Below are 18,864 nucleotides of genomic sequence, written 5' to 3' on the forward strand. Positions count from 1 at the left end.
GACTAGAGTTCTCAGAATGATCTGAAGTGACAGAGGCTGGGCTGATTAACACGATCGTATAATCTTGTTGAGAATTCTGAAAATTACTTTACACAATGGAATATTGAGTGAATTACCATCAATATATGGACAAATTAATAAACAATATATACTTTCCTCTATTCGCTTTCATGAAAGGTCTGAGGAAATAAAAACACAAAAGGGAAGTGACTAATATTCATGGACAGTGAATCAAATTGATCCAATTAAGCTCTTATCAAAACAGATGCGCTTTTTCTCTTAATGATATTTAATAAGAGAATTTTTAAAAGATTTTGAAATACAGTAGGATGGTGAGTACCATATTCCTAAAAATCTCCATCACACTTAAGCGGGATCTATAAATCTCATATTCATGAGAAACGGAATTCTGTGACTCCTAACCTGGCTATGACTTTTCTGAGACCATAGTAGGAACACTGAAAACTCATTTTCCATTCATTTCAATTACTACAGAGAAAGCATAAATTCTATTTACAATAAAAAGCCATGACAAAGAAGCACTTCATCTCTTGGTTACAGTGAAATCCACACTAAATATAAAATTATTGATTGCTGCCCAGATATAAGCTACAAGGCATAGCTCTAAAGATCAATAAATTTAAATGGCGCCAACCATAGTGAGCATCAAATCAGCCAATACATTTAGTATAGTGCCTCCCTAAAGGGAAATTATCATCAGACTCAACACTTTATCTCTGTAGGCGAATGTGTCCCTACAGAAATGGGTCTCACATTTCTCTGCACAGGCAAGCCGTAGGAATCCAGGTGATGTATTCCATTACTAACAAAGAATTCACGATAAAAACAAAAATGGTCTTTTGAAGAAAATGGTGGGGACTCCAAACAAAAGCAAACCAAACAAATTTGATATCTTCTCATGTATGTCTGATTCCCAAACGTTAGATTCTTCCTCTTTCTGTTCCAAGTTAGTCAGCTACTGTCTACCCAGTCACTGGAGACACTCAATCCCTCCTTTGAGGGTTCCAGATCCTATCCTTATTTCAATTTTTTTTAATGCTTATTTATTTTTGAGATAGAGACAGAGCATGAGTGGGGGAGGGGCAGAGAGAGAGGGAGACAGAGAATCCGAAGCAGCTCCAGGCTCTGAGCTGTCAGCACAGAGCCCGATGCGGGGCTCGAACTCACGGGCCGCAAGATCATGACCTGAGCCGAAGTCAGATGCTTAACCGACTGAGCCACCCCGGTGCCGCTAGATCCTACCCTTATTTCAAAACCACGATACACTCCCTTCCATCACCTCAAGCCCAATCCACATGGTTCGGGAAGCTGCCACCAATTCTTTACCTTCTTTTTCTTGTGGTGTGAGGAAAGTCATTTCCTCAGTTTCCTCATCTCAAAAGTGGGGGCAAGAAGACAACAGTATCTCATAGGTTTATGGTGAGAATGAAAGATGTAACTAATATTGAGAACCTGGCTAGGTACTTGCCACCCTGAGGGTGATTATTTAAAAAATCATTAACGACAGTAACAACAGTAATAGTCATAACGAGGTGCTCCATTTAACTTCTCCCCTGTTGGACAGATGAGATCCTCATCCTTGCTGTGTTTCCATCAACTTAGATGCAATCAGCTCTCTCTTAACTTCTGGTTAATTCCATTTTCTCTGCAGAGTTTTTTTACTTGGCAAGCCCTAATCCCCACGTCTGCCCTCACCGTACCTTCTGATTAAATGCAACCCAATCTTTACACGATGAAATGAATGCTTCTAGAGCCTACATTTACAATCCAACAAAATCATGGACTTTCAGAGCCGGAAGGGACCTGAGGACAACTCCAATTGTCCTGTGGTCCATGACAGTGTTGACATTCTTTACCACAGAAGGAAGGGATCAGAAAGAGAAGGAGGGGGAAGGGCAAGACAGAAGTCAGGAGTCAGATTCAAGTTCTGCCTTAATTGATTGTAGAAAGTTCAATCGGACCCAACCTCTTCTTATTATAGAAGGAGAGTCCAGGAGCCAGAGAGGCTAAGTGACTTGCTCCAAAAGTTAGTGGCACAACAAACAAAACGAATGCCAGAGCTTGAATTAGAGTTCAAAGCTCCTGGCTCCCGATTCAGTGTTCCAGTGCTCTCCCCCACTGCCCTGGGCTGCCTCGGGTTGTATCCTTATAACTCAAATAGACTATGCTGAGTTTAAGACTGTAAAAAAAAAAAATGCTTACTGTGACTGGCCTAACAATTTGAGATGCATGTTTACACAATCAAGGCACTTTGAAGCAGCCATCCTTCTCAACTGCTTGGCTCATTTACACCAGGACCCAACCTATTCAGCTCTAAACGATGCCTGCCGGGCACTGGTTCTGCCCCTCCTTCCATTATCTACCTGCCTCAGCATTTACATCTGCACAGTATTATTCCCCCCCCCCCCCCCCCGCCCCATGATAACCTGTCTTTCAGCTCAAAGGAACGTAGCGCAGTAACTGGCCCTCAGTAAGTGTTCAATGAATACCTGCAGAGTGAGTGACCAGATGAATTATCTACAACCTTGCCCGTCCATCGTGGAAATGGCGTCTCGTGCCTCCTTGAATGACAACCAATCGAGACTGAGCCAATTCCCAAGACCTCCCACCACCTGGGCAACCACGGGGGGGGGGGAGGGGGGAGTGGGTAGGAGAATGAGTCTCAGAAGTTCATTGCTGCCGATTCCACATAGCCGTTGACTGCTGTTAGGTAAGCTCCCAAGATCCTTGTTTTGACGCTATGACATTGACACATTTTGAGCAGGTAATCTCTGGACTGGAGTCCTTTTAAGGGTTTCCTTTGTACCTTGCTTGTTTTCGTCCTCGTCCTACCTTTCTTCTCTAAGCACTGTTAGCACGGTGCCCGGCAAAGAGCAGGCATGCACCCCACAAAGGTGCAATGACCTCCCCTTCCCCTTCGTATGTGAAATCTGCTCTCCCCCCCCCACCTGCTCCTACCCCCGCCAGCATGGTAGGATTCCATGATTTAATCCCTGAATTAAAAAGAAAGAGAAAAATGGTCTTCAGTACTACTACTTTGGAGTGTGTTGGATTTTCAGCAGAACTGAGCTTTAATTTTCTGTCGATTTGGGAATTTTATTTTCTACATTGTCTGATACCTAACGTCTTGGCCGGCCTAAGCAATATACGTGCAGAGAGCCATCTGAGGGTCAGCAATCCTCTGCTCCAACCTCTGCCATGCTGCACACTACGTGGTATAAGCAGGGAGCTAGTTACGTGTAGGGCTTTGTTAGCAGCCAAAGTTGAGAACAATTCCTAGCTCTCTCACTTACTTCCCAGCTAATTTACCTCTTTGGGTCTAAGAGTCCTTATCTGCAAAACAAAGATAACAATCCCTACCAATGGTAAAATGAAAAATATATTTGGTCTTCCCGATTTCTTGTCACAAAACTCCTAAAACTCTTGGAATTTTCAGGGGGGCTTGGGTGGCTCAGTCGTTTGAGCATCCGACTCTCAATTTCGGCTCAGGTCATGACATCACAGTTTGTGAGTTGGAGCCCCTCATCAGGCTCTGCACTAACGGTGCAGAGCCTGCCTGGGATTCTCTCTCTCTCTCTCTCTCTCTCTCTCTCTCTCGCTGTCTCTCTCTGCCCCTCCCCTACTCTCTCTCTCAAAAATAAATAACACAACTTTTTTAAAAAAAGATTAAACGCTCTTGGAATTTTCAGGGTGATATGTCTTGTGTTATTCACAATAAGCCCTTTTCAACACTTGGGTGTATGCAACTGGCTGACTCAAGGTGGGGCCCCTAGATAGCTTCAAGGTGGAGACAAGGTGGAGACCAGAAAGACCAAACACGTGATTTGAGCGATGGAATTTTTCACCTATATTCTCTGGTGAGGGAGTTCGGGGATTGGGCGAGCTGGATGGCAATGGAGATGGAGTTCTATCAGAACTCTTGAAAAAGAAGACTCGGGGTGCCTGGGTGGCTCAGTCGGTTGAGCGTCTGACTTCGGCTCAGGTCATGATCTCACGGTCTGTGAGTTCGAGCCCCGCATCGGGCTCTGTGCTGACAGCTCGGAGCCTGGAGCCTGTTTCGGATTCTGTGTCTCCCTCTCTCTCTGCTCCTCCCCTGCTCATGCTTAGTCTCTCTCTGTCTCTCAATAATAAATAAACGTTAAGGAAAAAAACTTTTTTTTTAAAAGAAAAAGAAGACTCAAAAGAGCTTGCAGGTTGGTGAACTTGTTGCTGTGCGAGGAAGGTAGCACACCCAAAGAGGGCACGGAAGCTCTGTGCTCCCCTGCCCGTGCCTTGCCCTATGTATCTCTTTCATTTGGCTGTTCCTGAGTTCTATCCATTGTAATAAACCAGTAATCAGAAGTCAGGTGCTTCCTTGTGAGTCATTTCAGTGAACCATCAAACCTGGATGGGGAGGTCACGGGAACATGTGAATTGGTTGTCAGCTGAACAGAGGGCCCCCATTTGCAGCTGGTATCTGAAGTGAGGGCGATCACGTGCGACTGAGCTCTTAAGCTCCGGAGTCTGACCTAATTCCGGGTAGCGAGTGTCGGAGTTTAACTGAATTATCGGACACCCTGCTGGTGTCCGAGAATTGGAGAATTAGTTGGTGTTGGAAAAAACACCACACATTTAACGTCAGAAGGGAAAAACCAACAGAGTTTTGTTGTGAGTTGTTGTGAGGAGTAAGGAAAATAATTTGCGACACGTATTAAGTGATCTTTTTTTAAGTTTATTTATTTATTTAGAGAGAGAGAGAGAGAGAGCGCGCAAGGGCAGTCCGGGGAGGGAGAGAGAATCCCAAGCAGGCTCCATGCTTGTCAGCGCAGAGCCCGATGCAGGGCTCGACCCCACAACCCTGGGATCATGACCTGAGCTGAAATCAAGAGTCGGACACTCAACTGAGCCACCCAGGTGCCCCGGTAAGTGATTAATAAGCAGCAGCTTTTACTATTACTTGCATGATTGCGCTTCTTCCGTAGTTTCTGAATCACACCCGATGTCTTATGCTGGACCTGGAATCCTGCCCAGAACCCGAACGAGCTTGGCTAGATCCTGCAGATCCCCATCTAACTCTAGCCACTCCTCCTCTTGGATTAGACTTGTCCGACTCTCCCTAGCTACTAGCTGAAATCCTACAGAAACTGGAAAGACATCTACCACAAAGCACGATACTGCCGTGTGCCTAACTCATAGTTCTACTTGTGATACCAAGCCCAAACCATCAGGTGAGACCCTCAGGACATAAATTCCTGCCGAATCCAAGGTGAATTTCGTCATATCTCTTCAGATGCTGGGGTTTGGATAGGGGGCCATCCTTGGATGCGAGACTTAGCCGCGCTTCAGCTCAGTTTTGGCCTCCTCCCCATTCCTGCTGAGAGTCTCAGCACGCCTCACAGCTGAGCACCTATGGGTTTGACTTAAAAGGCAGAACAAGACAGAAAGGTAATGATGGCCTCATGACTTTCGGAGCGACTTACATCTCAAAGGTCTTACTGTTGACTTCAGTGAGAATTGAAGACGATCTACTAACCTTCCCGGAATGTTCAAGAAGGTCACCTTTTGTCTAAAAAACTCGCAGCCCCTTTCCATGTGATTCACATATTACCAGAGGTTTCTGACTTCTTTTTGAGAATCTAGATAGTCCAGCAAAAAAAAAAAAAAAAAAAAAAAAAAAAAAAAAAAAATTAAATACCACACTTTCTGCTAACACCCCTAGGGAAGAAGTGAATAGAAAAGACCATTGAGACCATTAAGACTCCCCTGCAACAAGAATCTGCTTGTCTGAGACCACCACAGGAGGCGGAATGAATGGTACTTCTCAGTTGAATTTTTAAAGAATCCTAATCCAATTACCTTCCGCTACCAAAGTCAAAATAAGACTTTCCTGGACAAAGATAGAAGTGAATTCATCTGGACAAGCGAAGTCTGTTAAATCCAAAACCAAACCCCAAACCATCATGCGTATGTGCCTTTCTTTATATAACAGACTTGTTTCTAAATGTGCTGCACGTGAAAAGCCTTTTTAAAAATAAATTGACCCATATTTTAAGCACACCTTTAAGCTATTTAAAGGAATCTCTGTGAGTCATTTTTTAGAGCAAATAACCACCCATTAATTTGTGCGATCTGATTTCTGCACGTCGCTTTACTTTAAGAGAAAAATGGTAAGCACAAAGTCCTGACCCACAGACCTTGCCACAATCTTGCCATCTCTACATTGTAGCTACAGTCACAGCTTAAAGATCTGTCTCCGTTCCCAGTCACTGACTCACAATGTCACAGAGTCTGAAAAGGCACTGGAGAGCCAGATCCCACTCTCTGACACATCGAAAATAAGATTCCACCCCACGGTCAAGGTCATGAAAAATGACCAAGCTGGACACAGCCACATTTTTATGCCTAGTTCCAACCACACAGATCACAGATCACATACCAGCTAAAGGTGTATATTCTAATCCACGAGATAAAATGCTGGGTGCATGTGGCAAAGATGGCACCCAACATGGCTGGGGGCCCTCCTGTGCTGGTGCAATTAACCACGTGTGCGCAACAAACATACACCAGAGTCCCAGGAAACTGCGGCTATAAAAAGGTGTCTATAGGGGCGCCTGGGTGGCTCAGTCGGTTGAGCGTCCGACTTCGGTTCAGGTCATGATCTCACGGTTCGTGAGTTCGAGCCCAGCATCGGGCTCTATGCTGAAAGGTCGGAGCCTGGAGCCTGCTTCGGATTCTGTGTCTCCCTCTCTCTCTGCCCCTCCCCCGCTCATGCTCTGTCTCTCTCTCAAAAATAAACAAACATTTAAAAAATGTGTGTACAGGACGTGTCAGTGGAGCCAGTAGGGAAAGAGCAGCAGCCCAATTTAGGGTCGCTAAGATGTGGGACATTTAGAAGGGACAAGATGGAGGGAGAGAGTTTTCACCCCCTTTGCCAAGCACCCAGTAGTACCCTGCCACATTCCCAGCCCTAAGCCATCCTATTTTTCACAACTTCCTTATACGTCTCAGCACTTCAGAAACCACAGGTATCCAGTGTTTCACATTTCCCCACAACCATCTCTCTTCCTGCTCCACGCCTACCCAACAAACTAACCCTTCGCTTTCCTCGGCTTCATCAACACCCATGTGGCACGAATTATGGAGATGATTTTGTCTTCTGTAAACAGGAATACCTTTTAAGTGTTTCCACATCTGTTCCCTCCTTCCGTCAAGGCTTTAAGATAGCTGGCATGTAAGAACATGATACCACGGCAGGAAAATATAACACAATCTGATAAAGGCCCTTTTAAGAGGCGGGGAGTAGGGAAAGAGACCAAAATCGGTCGGCAATATCGCTTTTCTGGCAACCCGACTGCATACAGAGATACAGCTCAGAGGATCCTGGGGAACAAATGGTTAATGTATAGCTTGGACTCTCTCTCTGAAATATCAACCACCTCCATCAGACTTTTGCTGGGAGAACATGGTTATACTTGGAGCGGGCCTGTAATTGGGGAGGGAGATTTTCACCTTAGGCGGTATATAATTACACGCCAAACTGAGTGACAGGCGGTGCTTGCGGGTGATCCGAGGCAGGAAAAGCAGCGGGGGCTGGAGTGACGGTGAAAGGCTTGCTGCCGCGGCCAGAGAAGAGGCTGGAACTCTGCACATCTCAATTGCTCTCTGACGGCGAAGCGTGAGCTTCTGTTGCTTATTTTCCACCACTCTCTCTGCGGTCACACCTGCCCTTGGCCATAAGGGGGGCCCGCTTCCCGTCCGGTAACCCACCCAGGGAATAAAAGAGCAGGCACGCTCGCGAAGACTTCAGGGAATTAAATATGGAAGTTTTACACCCGGAAGACAAAACATTTGGTCATTGGGGGTCCAGGGGAGCATTGCCCTGTCATGTAACTTGGTGATTATAATCACACGTCCTTCGCTGGGAGGGAAGCGACCACTGGGGAAATGAGCTACCATCGTCTGTGGCCCCAGGCAAATGACACCTGTAACTTCCTCAGGTGCGTGGACTCTTGGCAAAATGAATATTCAAGAGTCCTGAGGTGCATCCGGGATCATAGGCTCGGTCCCCTGCACAATCTGTGGAACTTTCTTTTTCTTTTTTTTATTTGAGAGAGAGCAAGATGGGGAGAGGGGCAGAGGGAGAGAGAGAGATCTTTTTTTTTAAATTTTTTATGTTTATTTTTGAGAGAGAGAGACAGAGTGTGAATAAGGGAGAGAGAGAGAGAGAGAGAGAGAGAGAGACGCAGAACCGGTTCACGTCTGTGACAGCGCAGACACAGCCTGATGCGGGGCTCGAACTCACAAACCACGACATCATGACCTGAGCCGAAGCCGGCCGCTCAACCGACTGAGCTACCCAGGCGCCCCTGGATCTTTCTAAAGATGCTTGATTCTTACCCTACCTGACTTGGTATCCCTGAGAACACTCACATTTACCCACTTATCCAGCGCAGTTCTCGCCAGAGGGACGTATGACTAGTACAAATACTGCCAATAATGATAAAAAAAAAAAAAAAATAAGTAACACTTCTGTAGTACTTACTATATGCCAAGAACCATTCGAATCTATTTACATATGTTAAATCATCTAATCATCATGAGGTAAATGCGGCTGTTATTGTCCATTTCACAGATGACAAAACTGAGGCACAGACGAGTGAAGGAACTGGCCCAGGGCTCCACAATTAGTACAAGTCAAAGCTGCAGTTCCAGCCCAAGATAACTGGTTCCAGAGTCTTTGCTCCCAATGAACTCTGCTGTACGGCCTGATCGGTAGAGCAAAGGACTACCCTGTTCCACCCACGTTAGCCCTGGTAGATGTAACATAGAGTCCAGATGGCAGGGCTATTCTCAGGAGAATGCAGACTAGGCTGCCAACTACATGTGATGATTTGGGAACAACTGAGCAGAATCTCCTGTCCCAAAATATCTCCCAACTTCTGTAAAAATATCCTAATTTCCACCGTTCAAAAGTCACTTCTCCACTTCTTGAAGGCTTTTGCATTTTCAAGAGTCCCGTAGGAAAAGGTAAATATCACAGGGCAAGGTCATCCCTTAAATCACTATCAGGCATCTACAGTGTGATTAAAAAAAAAAAAAAAGTTCGAGGCCCCCGGGTGGCTCAGTCGCTTAAGTGTCCGACTCTTGGTCTCAGCCCAGGTCTCGATCTCAGGGTCGTAAGTTCAAGCCTACTTTAAAAAAAAAAAAAAAAAAGCTCACTGAACTTGCACTCGGAAGAGTTGGCTTCTAGCTCTAATGCCAATTACTACCTGTGTGACCTCAGGTGAGACACTTAACTTCTCTGAGTCTCCGTTTCTTTATCTGTTAAATGGCAATGGTAACACCTGCTGTGACTCCCTCTTAGGATTGTTGCAGGAATTTAGTGGTTGCAAAAGCGTTCTGCAGACTTTAAAGGACCATACAACTCTAAGCTGTTATTCTGATCGCCTAAACCCCTGGTGGGATTCCATGAATTACCGACAACCAAAGCAATGTATGTGGCCAGTGTAGACGGACAGACAAGGCATAAACCAAAAAGATTCATGGCCTGGCCAATTCAAAACTGTCAGCATGGACAGGTGAGTCTCTCCGGGGCGTCATCAGACCTTACTATTCATCTCCACTTGCTTTAGCTCTGACTCTCCTTGGCTTCGGCTCCTGTGACAGGACACTCTTCGGCTTGGCATTCCGGGCCCCAGGGCCCAGACTTGGCTCTAGCTTCTGAGCCCTAGCGCTATTTCTCGACTTTCTTTTCCAGTGTGCTGCTGCTGCTGGCAGGACGTGTGCTCCACTCCATTCCTACCTGTGACCTAGCACGCCTTTCCGCTGTGTGACTTCCTCAACCCACTCAGCCCCCCAGTTACACCAGCACTCTGGAACCTTGGCTCTCTGCCTGTCGTGGAGTGTCTATGAAGTGCCTCATATGTGACAGGCACAGCACCCCTCCACCAGGCAAACGGTTCCTATAGCTGCCACGGCAGGGACCTGGGAGGGACAAGGGAGGGCACAGTGGCACCAAGAGGGGGGTCAGGAACATGGAAAAGTAAGACAGGAGGTGAAAGGATAGTCGTGGTCTGCTTTACTCTTTTGCAGAAAAGAGTATTAACTGTTACAGAGGCGACTGTCGATTAAGCCCCTACTCTGCGCTACGCGTCTGGAACGCACAGATGAAAGGTATGGTTCCTGACCTCAGGAGGCTTAACATACGATGAGGGAGATGAGCAGGTAGACAGACGCGAGTCGCTGCAGCGGCTAAGCACCTCTAAGGAAATACTGTTGTAAGGAAGCTCTGTTTCTTTGCTCACCAACTTGTCCTCTAAAGGCCTTAGGTGAGACATAATTATAATACAGCAGTTTGCGCCTGGCTGCCAAGCTTTGTCTGAAGTATAGATTGTGATGGGCTACTTTTTCCGCTACATATATTTTCCCTTCGTTTTTGTTTTTTTTTTTTTTTGCCTCTTTTTTTTTAATGGGATATAATATACACTCAGTAAAGTGCGCACGTCTTAGGCGAATCACTCAATAAATTTTTATTTATGGATACACCAACGTAACCACCACCCAGACCGCCATATAAAATCTAATAGCCTACCAGAAGCGTCTCTTGGAACACACGATTGATCACACCCCACCACAATGAAGTTACCACTATTTTGACTTTCATGCAATAGTACCATTATTATGAAATAGTAACAGACCCTATGAGTCTGGCCACCCCTCCTCCCCCATAATAGTTAGGACAGTACCGGTCACCCAAAGAAGACATCAGATAGCGATGACATCAGACAGCAGACAGCCTGATGCGGGGCTCGAAACCACGAACTGTGAGATCATGACCTGAGCCGAAGTCAGATGCTTAACCGACTGGGCCACCCAGGTGCTCCCAATTTGTAATTTTTAAAATTACTCATCCAGGGGCGCCTGGGTGGCGCAGTCGGTTAAGCGTCCGACTTCAGCCAGGTCACGATCTCGCGGTCCGTGAGTTCGAGCCCCGCGTCAGGCTCTGGGCTGATGGCTCAGAGCCTGGAGCCTGCTTCCATTCTGTGTCTCCCCCTCTCTCTGCCCCTCCCCCGTTCATGCTCTGTCTCTCTCTGTCTCAAAAATAAATAAAACGTTAAAAAAAATTAAAAAAAAATAAATAAAATAAAAAATAAAATTACTCATCCAGTTTTTAGTCCAGCGGGAGACCGAGGGCCAAGTTTGAGTTTGGGCTCTGGGGAGACACTCGGCATCCAGTTGGCTTAAACTATGTTGGGGTGAAGGAAAGCACTGGGTCTACCTCCCCAGATGCTTGGCCTCAGTCGGGAAGAACACGTATCCCGGAGGCGCAGTGGTCTTCGGGCGGGGGCCGGGGGCCGCCCAGGAGGTGGGGGTCCGCCCACCAGTCGGCCGGGGTCCGCCCCCGGGGCCCTCCCAGAACTGGCTTAGGGAACCTGGAATCAGCAGCCGGGCAGTTTCCTCCCATCAGGATGGGAGCCTCAGCGGCCGCGGGCCCTGCGCTGAGAGCTCTGACCGGTGTGCCTTCGCGGCAGGGAGCAGGTAGAGCTGGACTGCTAGCACATCACCAAGTAAGTGGCAGGCCAGAGCAAAGTAATATTTATAGAAACAAAAATGTCCAGCTGCCAGTATCACACAATTTACAGTGTCCAGCAGCCAAATAAAAACTGCCAAGTTTGCAAAAAAAGAGGTAAAGAAAATCCATAATGAGAAGTAAAAAAAAAATAATAATAATAAAATTACTCATCCAGGGGTACCTGGCTGGCTCAGTGGAGAGTGCGATGCATGATCTTGGTGTTGTGAGTTCAAGCCCCATGTGGGGCATGGAGCCTACTTAAAATTAAAAATGATAGATAGATGGATAGATGAGAGATAGATAAATAGATAGATAGATAGATAGATAGATACATACATACATACATACATAGGTAAATAACTCAGCCAGAAGTGTGGAGAACAGAGTGAGGAAGACACAGATTGCCACAGTGATCCAGGTAGGACATGGCGAGGTACCTATAAGACATCCAAGTGGAGATATTCTGTAGGCAGTTGAATATGTAGGTTATGAATGAATGAATATGGACATCCATACGAATGAATATTGAGCTTAGAAGATAAATCTAGGAACATCTGGGTGACTTAGTCGATTAAGCATCTGACTCTTGATTTGGGCTCAGATCATGATCTCACGGGTTCCTGACATCCAGCCCCACATCAGGCTCTGTGCTGACAGTGTGGAGCCTGCTTAGGATTCTCTCTCTCCCTCTCTCTCTGCCCCTCCCCTGCTCGTGCCCTCTCTCTCTCTCTCTCAAAATAAATAAATAAACTTTGAAAAAAAAAAAAAAAGAAGAGAAATCTAGGCTCAAGGTAAGGTTTGGGGGTCATCCATATCTAAATGGTAGTGGTTTAGACTGTCTAGAAAAGTGTACAGGATAAAGTACAAGGTCAAGATTAGAGCCTTGGGGTGCCTGGGTGGCTTAGCCAAAACTCTGGGTTCGTGAGTTTGAGCCCCGCATCGGGCTCTGTGCTGACAGTGAGGAACCTGCTTGGGATTCTCTCTCTCCCTCTCTCTCTGCCCCTCCCCTGCTCACGCTCTCCCTCTCTCCCTCCCTCTCTCTCTCTCAAAATAAATAAAAATAAATGTAAAAAAAAAAAAAAAAGAACAGAGCCTTGGGAAACAACAGCATCGAAGAGTCCAGCCAACGTGGCACAGCCAGGGGATGAGGTAAGAGGTAAGAGAAAAAAAACAAGGACGGGAGATTGGCACAGTAGCCAGAGGAAGGAAGGTTGCAAGGAGGGAGGGGTTGTCATTCCATATGCTGTGAAGTACGCAAGACAAGAAAAGCACACACTGGTCTGGCGACATGGAGGTCAGCAGTTTAGCATTAGCGAGAGCGGTATCGTTGCCAGAAATCACACCACACTGAGGAGTGAATGGACCAGTGAATCGGGAGCGAGGAAGCAGCAGCTGCCCGTTTAGAAGCTTTAGCTGGAGCAGAAAGAACAAAGTAGACGAGAGGGCGAATCTGCTACAGACTGAATGTGGGTGTCCGTCCAAAACTCCTACGTGGAAACCCTAACCCCCAGGTGATGGTATTTGGAGGCGGGGCCTTTGGCAGAGGAGCAGATCACGAAGGTAGAGCTATCATGAATAAAATTCATTTGTAGCACAGGCCCCAGAGAGCTCCCTCCCCCTCCTCCCCGTGAGGACGCAGCAAAACCACAGCCATCTATAAACCACAAAGCAGCCTCTTGCCAGACACTGAATGGGCCGGGGTCTTGATCTTGGACTTCCCAGGCTCCAGAACTGTGAGAAACAAATTTCTGTTGTTAATCAGCCACCCGGTCCGCGGTATTCTGTAATAGCAGCCTGAACTAAGAACCGTAGTTAAGCAAGGTCGTTTATAAGAGGGACCTGAACCACTGCCAGAATCGTTCCACTGGAAATATTGTCCGAGGGAGTCAAGCATCAGATGAGAGATTGACCAAAATAACTTTTGAGACATAGACTCAGAGGTTTTATTATTCCTGCTGATAAGGGATGGCGCTTTCAACTTTCTATGTGGAACAGAAAATTTAAACATTTAAATAATGCATTTATCTTTTACCATAAATGTAGAGAAATGAATGGAAAGGGAGACTATGACAGAAATCATTTTGCAGGACTTTGGTTTTTATATCCATAAAACAAAAACACACAACCTATGCTGAGGTAGGATACAAATTATTGCTGTGCCTAGGATTTTACCTAATTGGTGTAGAGATAACAATTTTAAAAATCCCTCATGGTAGCAATTTACTAACAGAGAAAAAGCAAGTCAATTGTAGTGGCCTATAAATTAACATATTACTTATTAAGCAAATTTTACCCCCAAGTACATCGAAACATCTTAAACATTTACACAACATGGGTTGGAAAGCTAGTTAATTAAAACAGACCTACAGGGCGCCTGGGTGGCCCAGTCAGTTAAACATCTGACTTTGGTTCAGGTCACGATCTCACGGTTCGTGAGTTTGAGCCCTGCATCAGGCTCTCTGCTGTCGGCTTAGAGCCTGCTTTGGATCCTCTGCCCCACCTCTCTCTGCCCTCCCCTGCTCGTGCATGCTCGTTCTCTCTCTCTTTCCCTCTCTCCCTCTCTGTCAAAAATAAACATTAAAAAAAATAATTTTAAAAAAACCCTGCTTAAAAAAAAAAGAGTTAAAATACTCATAGAAAAGTCATATATGCTCAGCCAATAAATTTTTATTGAACACCTACTATGAGCCCGGCATTTCTCTAGCAACTAGATACTAACAAAATATAGATGTGTCGACTTATGTAATTCTTTCTGGAACCTGATCAACACGGTTGGAAGAACTACCAACGATTTCCAAACGATTTGAATTTGTGGCCATTTCTATTCTAAGGCCATATGTATCTTCCTATATCAAAGACATGGGCTCTCACAGCTGGAGAGGCCTTCAAGGACTACCTGCCTAGCCCATCCCATTTCACAGATGGCAAAGTGGAACTAATGACAGGGTGACAATACATTTTGAACTATTAGAGCCAGGGCTACAACCCAGAATTCCTTAATTCTGATTCAGAATTGCTCCACCAATTGCACCTCATTTGCTCTACCAATGAAATCACATCAATAAAACCACGACTCTCCCCAACACCCACGCTAGCCTCTGCCTCTTTTGATCAGCTTTTCAATAATCGGTTCTGCCTTTTTCTCTAAAATAGCAAAGTTTCTATGACCTGTGGGCACTTGGCCCGGATTGAAAACATCAAGCCTAAGGATTGCAAACATCTCTCGTCCATCGGGGGTGGGGGTGGGGGTGGGGGTGGGGGTGGGGGCAGCTGGCAAAGACCGCCTCACTTTGGGCATTTCGTTAAAGTGTCCAAAAATTCCAGGAAGATACTGGGTATGTTTTATCTCTATTGTCTGGCTGCTAGGGAGGAGAATGTGTCGTCTTAAAATTTCTATTCAGAATTTTAATTAAATTGTGGCCTGTGGCAAAATAGAAAGGCATTAAAATCAAATGCTAGTGTCTCTTTGTTTATTTTATGAGCACTCATCTCTAACTAGTTCTCGCTGAAATAATTAAATGTCTTTTCAGCAAATGGACTGTACAGGCTGTTTAGTTTAATGTTTCTTATAACCTGGCAAGGATGTGCTTTATAATTCCGTTGATTTCTGCCCTTCCCCACCCTGCCCCACCCCCCACCACACACACATTTCTCTCCCCTCTCCCTGCACAGGCTGACTCAAAGGTTTCTGAGGATCAGAATGGCATTCGTGCACCTGTAGGCCAAAGTGTCCTTGCACAGGCTGGCAGAGGCTGTTGGAGGCTGAGCACATTGCATTTGACATTAATAGGTCAGAGGCACTTCTAGATTGAAATTGCTGGAGGTGGAGAGGACACACAGTGTAGTCAGTGAGGCCTCTTGGTCGGAAACCAATGCATGAAATCTCTTATTTACTGACCCACTGTATTGCAGGAAAGGAAAATTGCTTTCTAAACATGATAGAATCCACACGGAGGAGGCGACAGCAGAATTTACCTGGGGAGCGTATGCATGGGCGTGTGTATGTTAGGAGGAGGGCTATGCTGTTCTCCTGCTTCGTAAAACACCGTTAGGGAGCCTCTGGGGATAAAAGCGAAAGCCCAGGGTGTAGTTTGAAATGGGGAGATTTAGTCAAAGGCAATATAATTGCCTACATAATAAAGTAGAAAGGAGGTCTTTCTAGGAATTAAAGAGATGGTTCTTGTGAGCAATTATTTTCAGCTTCCTCTAAACAGAGCCCCACCCCAGAAACAGGAGACAGGAAGGCAGTGCAAGAGATGTGAGGAAGCAAACTTTGTCCTGCTAATGGCTAACTTCTAATGCGTGTTCACTATGTTCTTCTAGGCACCAGGCTAAGTGCCTTTCCCCAATTATCTCATGTAATGTTCCCAACAGTCTTGTGAAATAGGGACCATTAGTCTCCTCATTTTACAGATCTGACCATTGCGGTCTAGCAATATTAAACTACGTACCAAAGGCTCACAGCTACTAAGTGGCAAAGTTGGCATTCATATTTGTCACCCCTATCCTTCTGCAAAGAAAGGGGAAAGTGGTGTGAACGTATAACATCTGGGCCTGCGAGCTGTCAGGCTCACTTAACCTGAGTAATAATGGCAGTGATAATGCAGGCGTAAGGGGACAGATATTGGGTACTTGTGATATGCCAGGCATTGTACTAAGCACTTTATAGGAGTCAGGTCACTTAATCCTCGTGAGGACATTTTAGGGAAAACATCTGTATTCATTCTATGTTACAAGTGAAAAAAACCCAGTGTCTTCAAAGGTCAGGAACTTGCCCAAGGCTACGCAGCTGGAAAATGGAAAAGCTGTAGGTTAACAGCAGACCTCCCCAACCTGATGGGACACCAGGGCCTAAGGAGGGAGCGATCTACCAGTAGGACAATCCTTCTAATGAGATGTGGCCCAGGAGATTTGGGAACCTTGATGTTTCCCATTTTATATTGCTCCCTGTTCTAGGCTAAGATCCACTCTTGAAAAACGAGCCTTGAAACACTTCTGCCTCATACGGTGGAGACATAATAGACAGTCAAGAAACATTTGGTTTCTTGAATAAATGAATGGATAAACGAGTGGAGTCTAGTCCATAGTTTTTCATTTTTTCCTCCTGTGGTGCTGTAAGCCCCACGTCTCTATGACGAGCTGGAGCTTTTTGTTTGAGTTTTGAATGTACCGAAGTCCAGAATAAGAAAAGATAATGAATGAAAGAAAGGACTTATTTGTGGCTGGATAAATGGGATGTGGAATTTTATTTATTTATTTAAAAAAATGTTTAATGTTTATTATTTAGTTTTGAGAGAGAGACACACACAGAGCACAAGTTGGGGAGGGTTAGAGAGAGAAGGAGACACAGAATCTGAAGCAGGCTCCAGGCTCTGAGCTGCCAGCACAGAGTCTGATGTGGGGCCCGAACTCACGAACCGTGACCTGACCAACTGAGCCCCCAAGGCGCCCCTTAAATAGGTCTTTCAAGGCCCCATTATCTGGGAAAGGGAAATCTGCTGTGGGGACCAGGCATCCGGGGAAGTAAGGAGTTAAGACGGACAAGAGGGAAGGAGGTATGGGAGCTTGAAGGGATCTAGCATTTTCCATATCTACTGTGTACTAGGTCCCTTCATATATCCTAGGTCATTTAATCCTCACATGTATCCTGGGAGGCAGGTGTCATTATCTCTGTTCTATAATAAGAAAATTGAAGCTTATCATTAAGTAACTTGCCCAAAGTCTCACATGTAGGAAGTGGTGCAGGTGAGATTCCACCTCTGGTCTGACTCTTTGTTTTGTTTTTAAGATCTTATTTTTAAGCAGTCTCCACACCCAACGTGGGGCTCGAACTCACAGCCCCAAGTTCAAGGCTCACATGCTCTATCTACTGAGCCAGCCAGGCACCCCGTGGTCTGAGTCTTTCTAGAATACTCACTGCCCCTGCAAATAGAGTTGAAAACAGAAGGGCATTTTCATTGGGTGTGGAAAAGAAACTATTTCAGATTTAGGGAGATGAGAAAAATAGGGCAAAGAGCTTGTGGAAAGGCCCAAACCAAGACTGGCGAGATTTGAGGAAGCTCGAAGACAGGCCCTGGCTGAATGAGATGATCTCCGGGAAAGTGTACTCTAAGTTCTCTACTGTGTTACCCATAGTTCCTCACTTGGTAATTGCAGCAACTGTCTGGAGCAAAAGAGTGAAAACTGTAGCCAGGCTAACAGCCCAGAGGCAGCAAAACAGGATGGTGGGAAATAAAGATAAGTGTCCCCGGGGGCGCCTGGGTGGCTGAGTCAGTGGAGAGTCCAACTCTTGATTTCGGCTCAGGTCACGACCCCAGGGTCGTGGGATCCAGTCCCATGTTGGGTGCCGCACTGAGTGTGGAGCCTGCTTGAGATTCTCTCTCTCCCTCTGTCTTTCCCCCAAACCCCACCCCCTCCCTGCTTGCTCTCATGCTCTCACTCTCTCTCTCTCTCTCTCAAATTAAAAACAAAACGGGGCGCCTGGGTGGCTCAGTCGGTTGGGCGACTCACTTCGGCTCAGGTCATGATCTCACAGCGCGGGAGTTGGAGCCCCGCGTCGGGCTCCATGCCGACAGCTCAGAGCCCAGAGCTTGCTTTGGATTCGGTGTCTCCCTCTCTCTCTCTCCCCCTCCCCCACTCACGCTCTGTCTCTCTCCCTCTCTCCCTCTCTTTCAAAAATAAATAAACATTGGGGCGCCTGGGTGGCTCGGTCGGTTGAGCGTCCGACTTCGGCTCGGGTCATGATCTCGCGGTCCGTGAGTTCAAGCCCCGTGTCGGGCCCTGTGCTGACGGCTCAGAGCCTGGAGCCTGTTTCGGATTCTGTGTCTCCCTCTCTCTCTGCCTCTCCCCTGCTCATGCTCTGTGTCTCTCTGTCTCAAAAATAAATCAACGTTAAAAATAAATAAATAAATAAATAAATAAATAAATAAATAAACAAACATTAAAAAAATTAAGAACAAAAACAAAAACAAAACAGTGTCTCCAAGAGCCCTGCTCAGAGACCTTTCCCCCAGCTTGTGGACGGCAGAAGGGCTTGGCGGGACTTGCCGATAGCCCCCAACATCTACCTCATCACCCCTCTTGACTTTACTCCTGGTCTTGAATACACACCCACCAACAATTAGTGTTTTGAAGGCTCACGGCTTTGAGTCTTCTTTCCAATGCACGCGAGTCAAATCTAGGCCCAGGAAATAAAGACTGTTCCCTGCGATTTGAACCCCCACTCTGCTTGCGTTATCTGAGGTCCTCCAAGAAGCACGTGTCAAGACGGAATTAAACATGGCAAGGTTTCC

Source organism: Lynx canadensis, chromosome X (assembly GCF_007474595.2).
Source record: "Lynx canadensis isolate LIC74 chromosome X, mLynCan4.pri.v2, whole genome shotgun sequence".
Classification (NCBI taxonomy): domain Eukaryota; kingdom Metazoa; phylum Chordata; class Mammalia; order Carnivora; family Felidae; genus Lynx; species Lynx canadensis.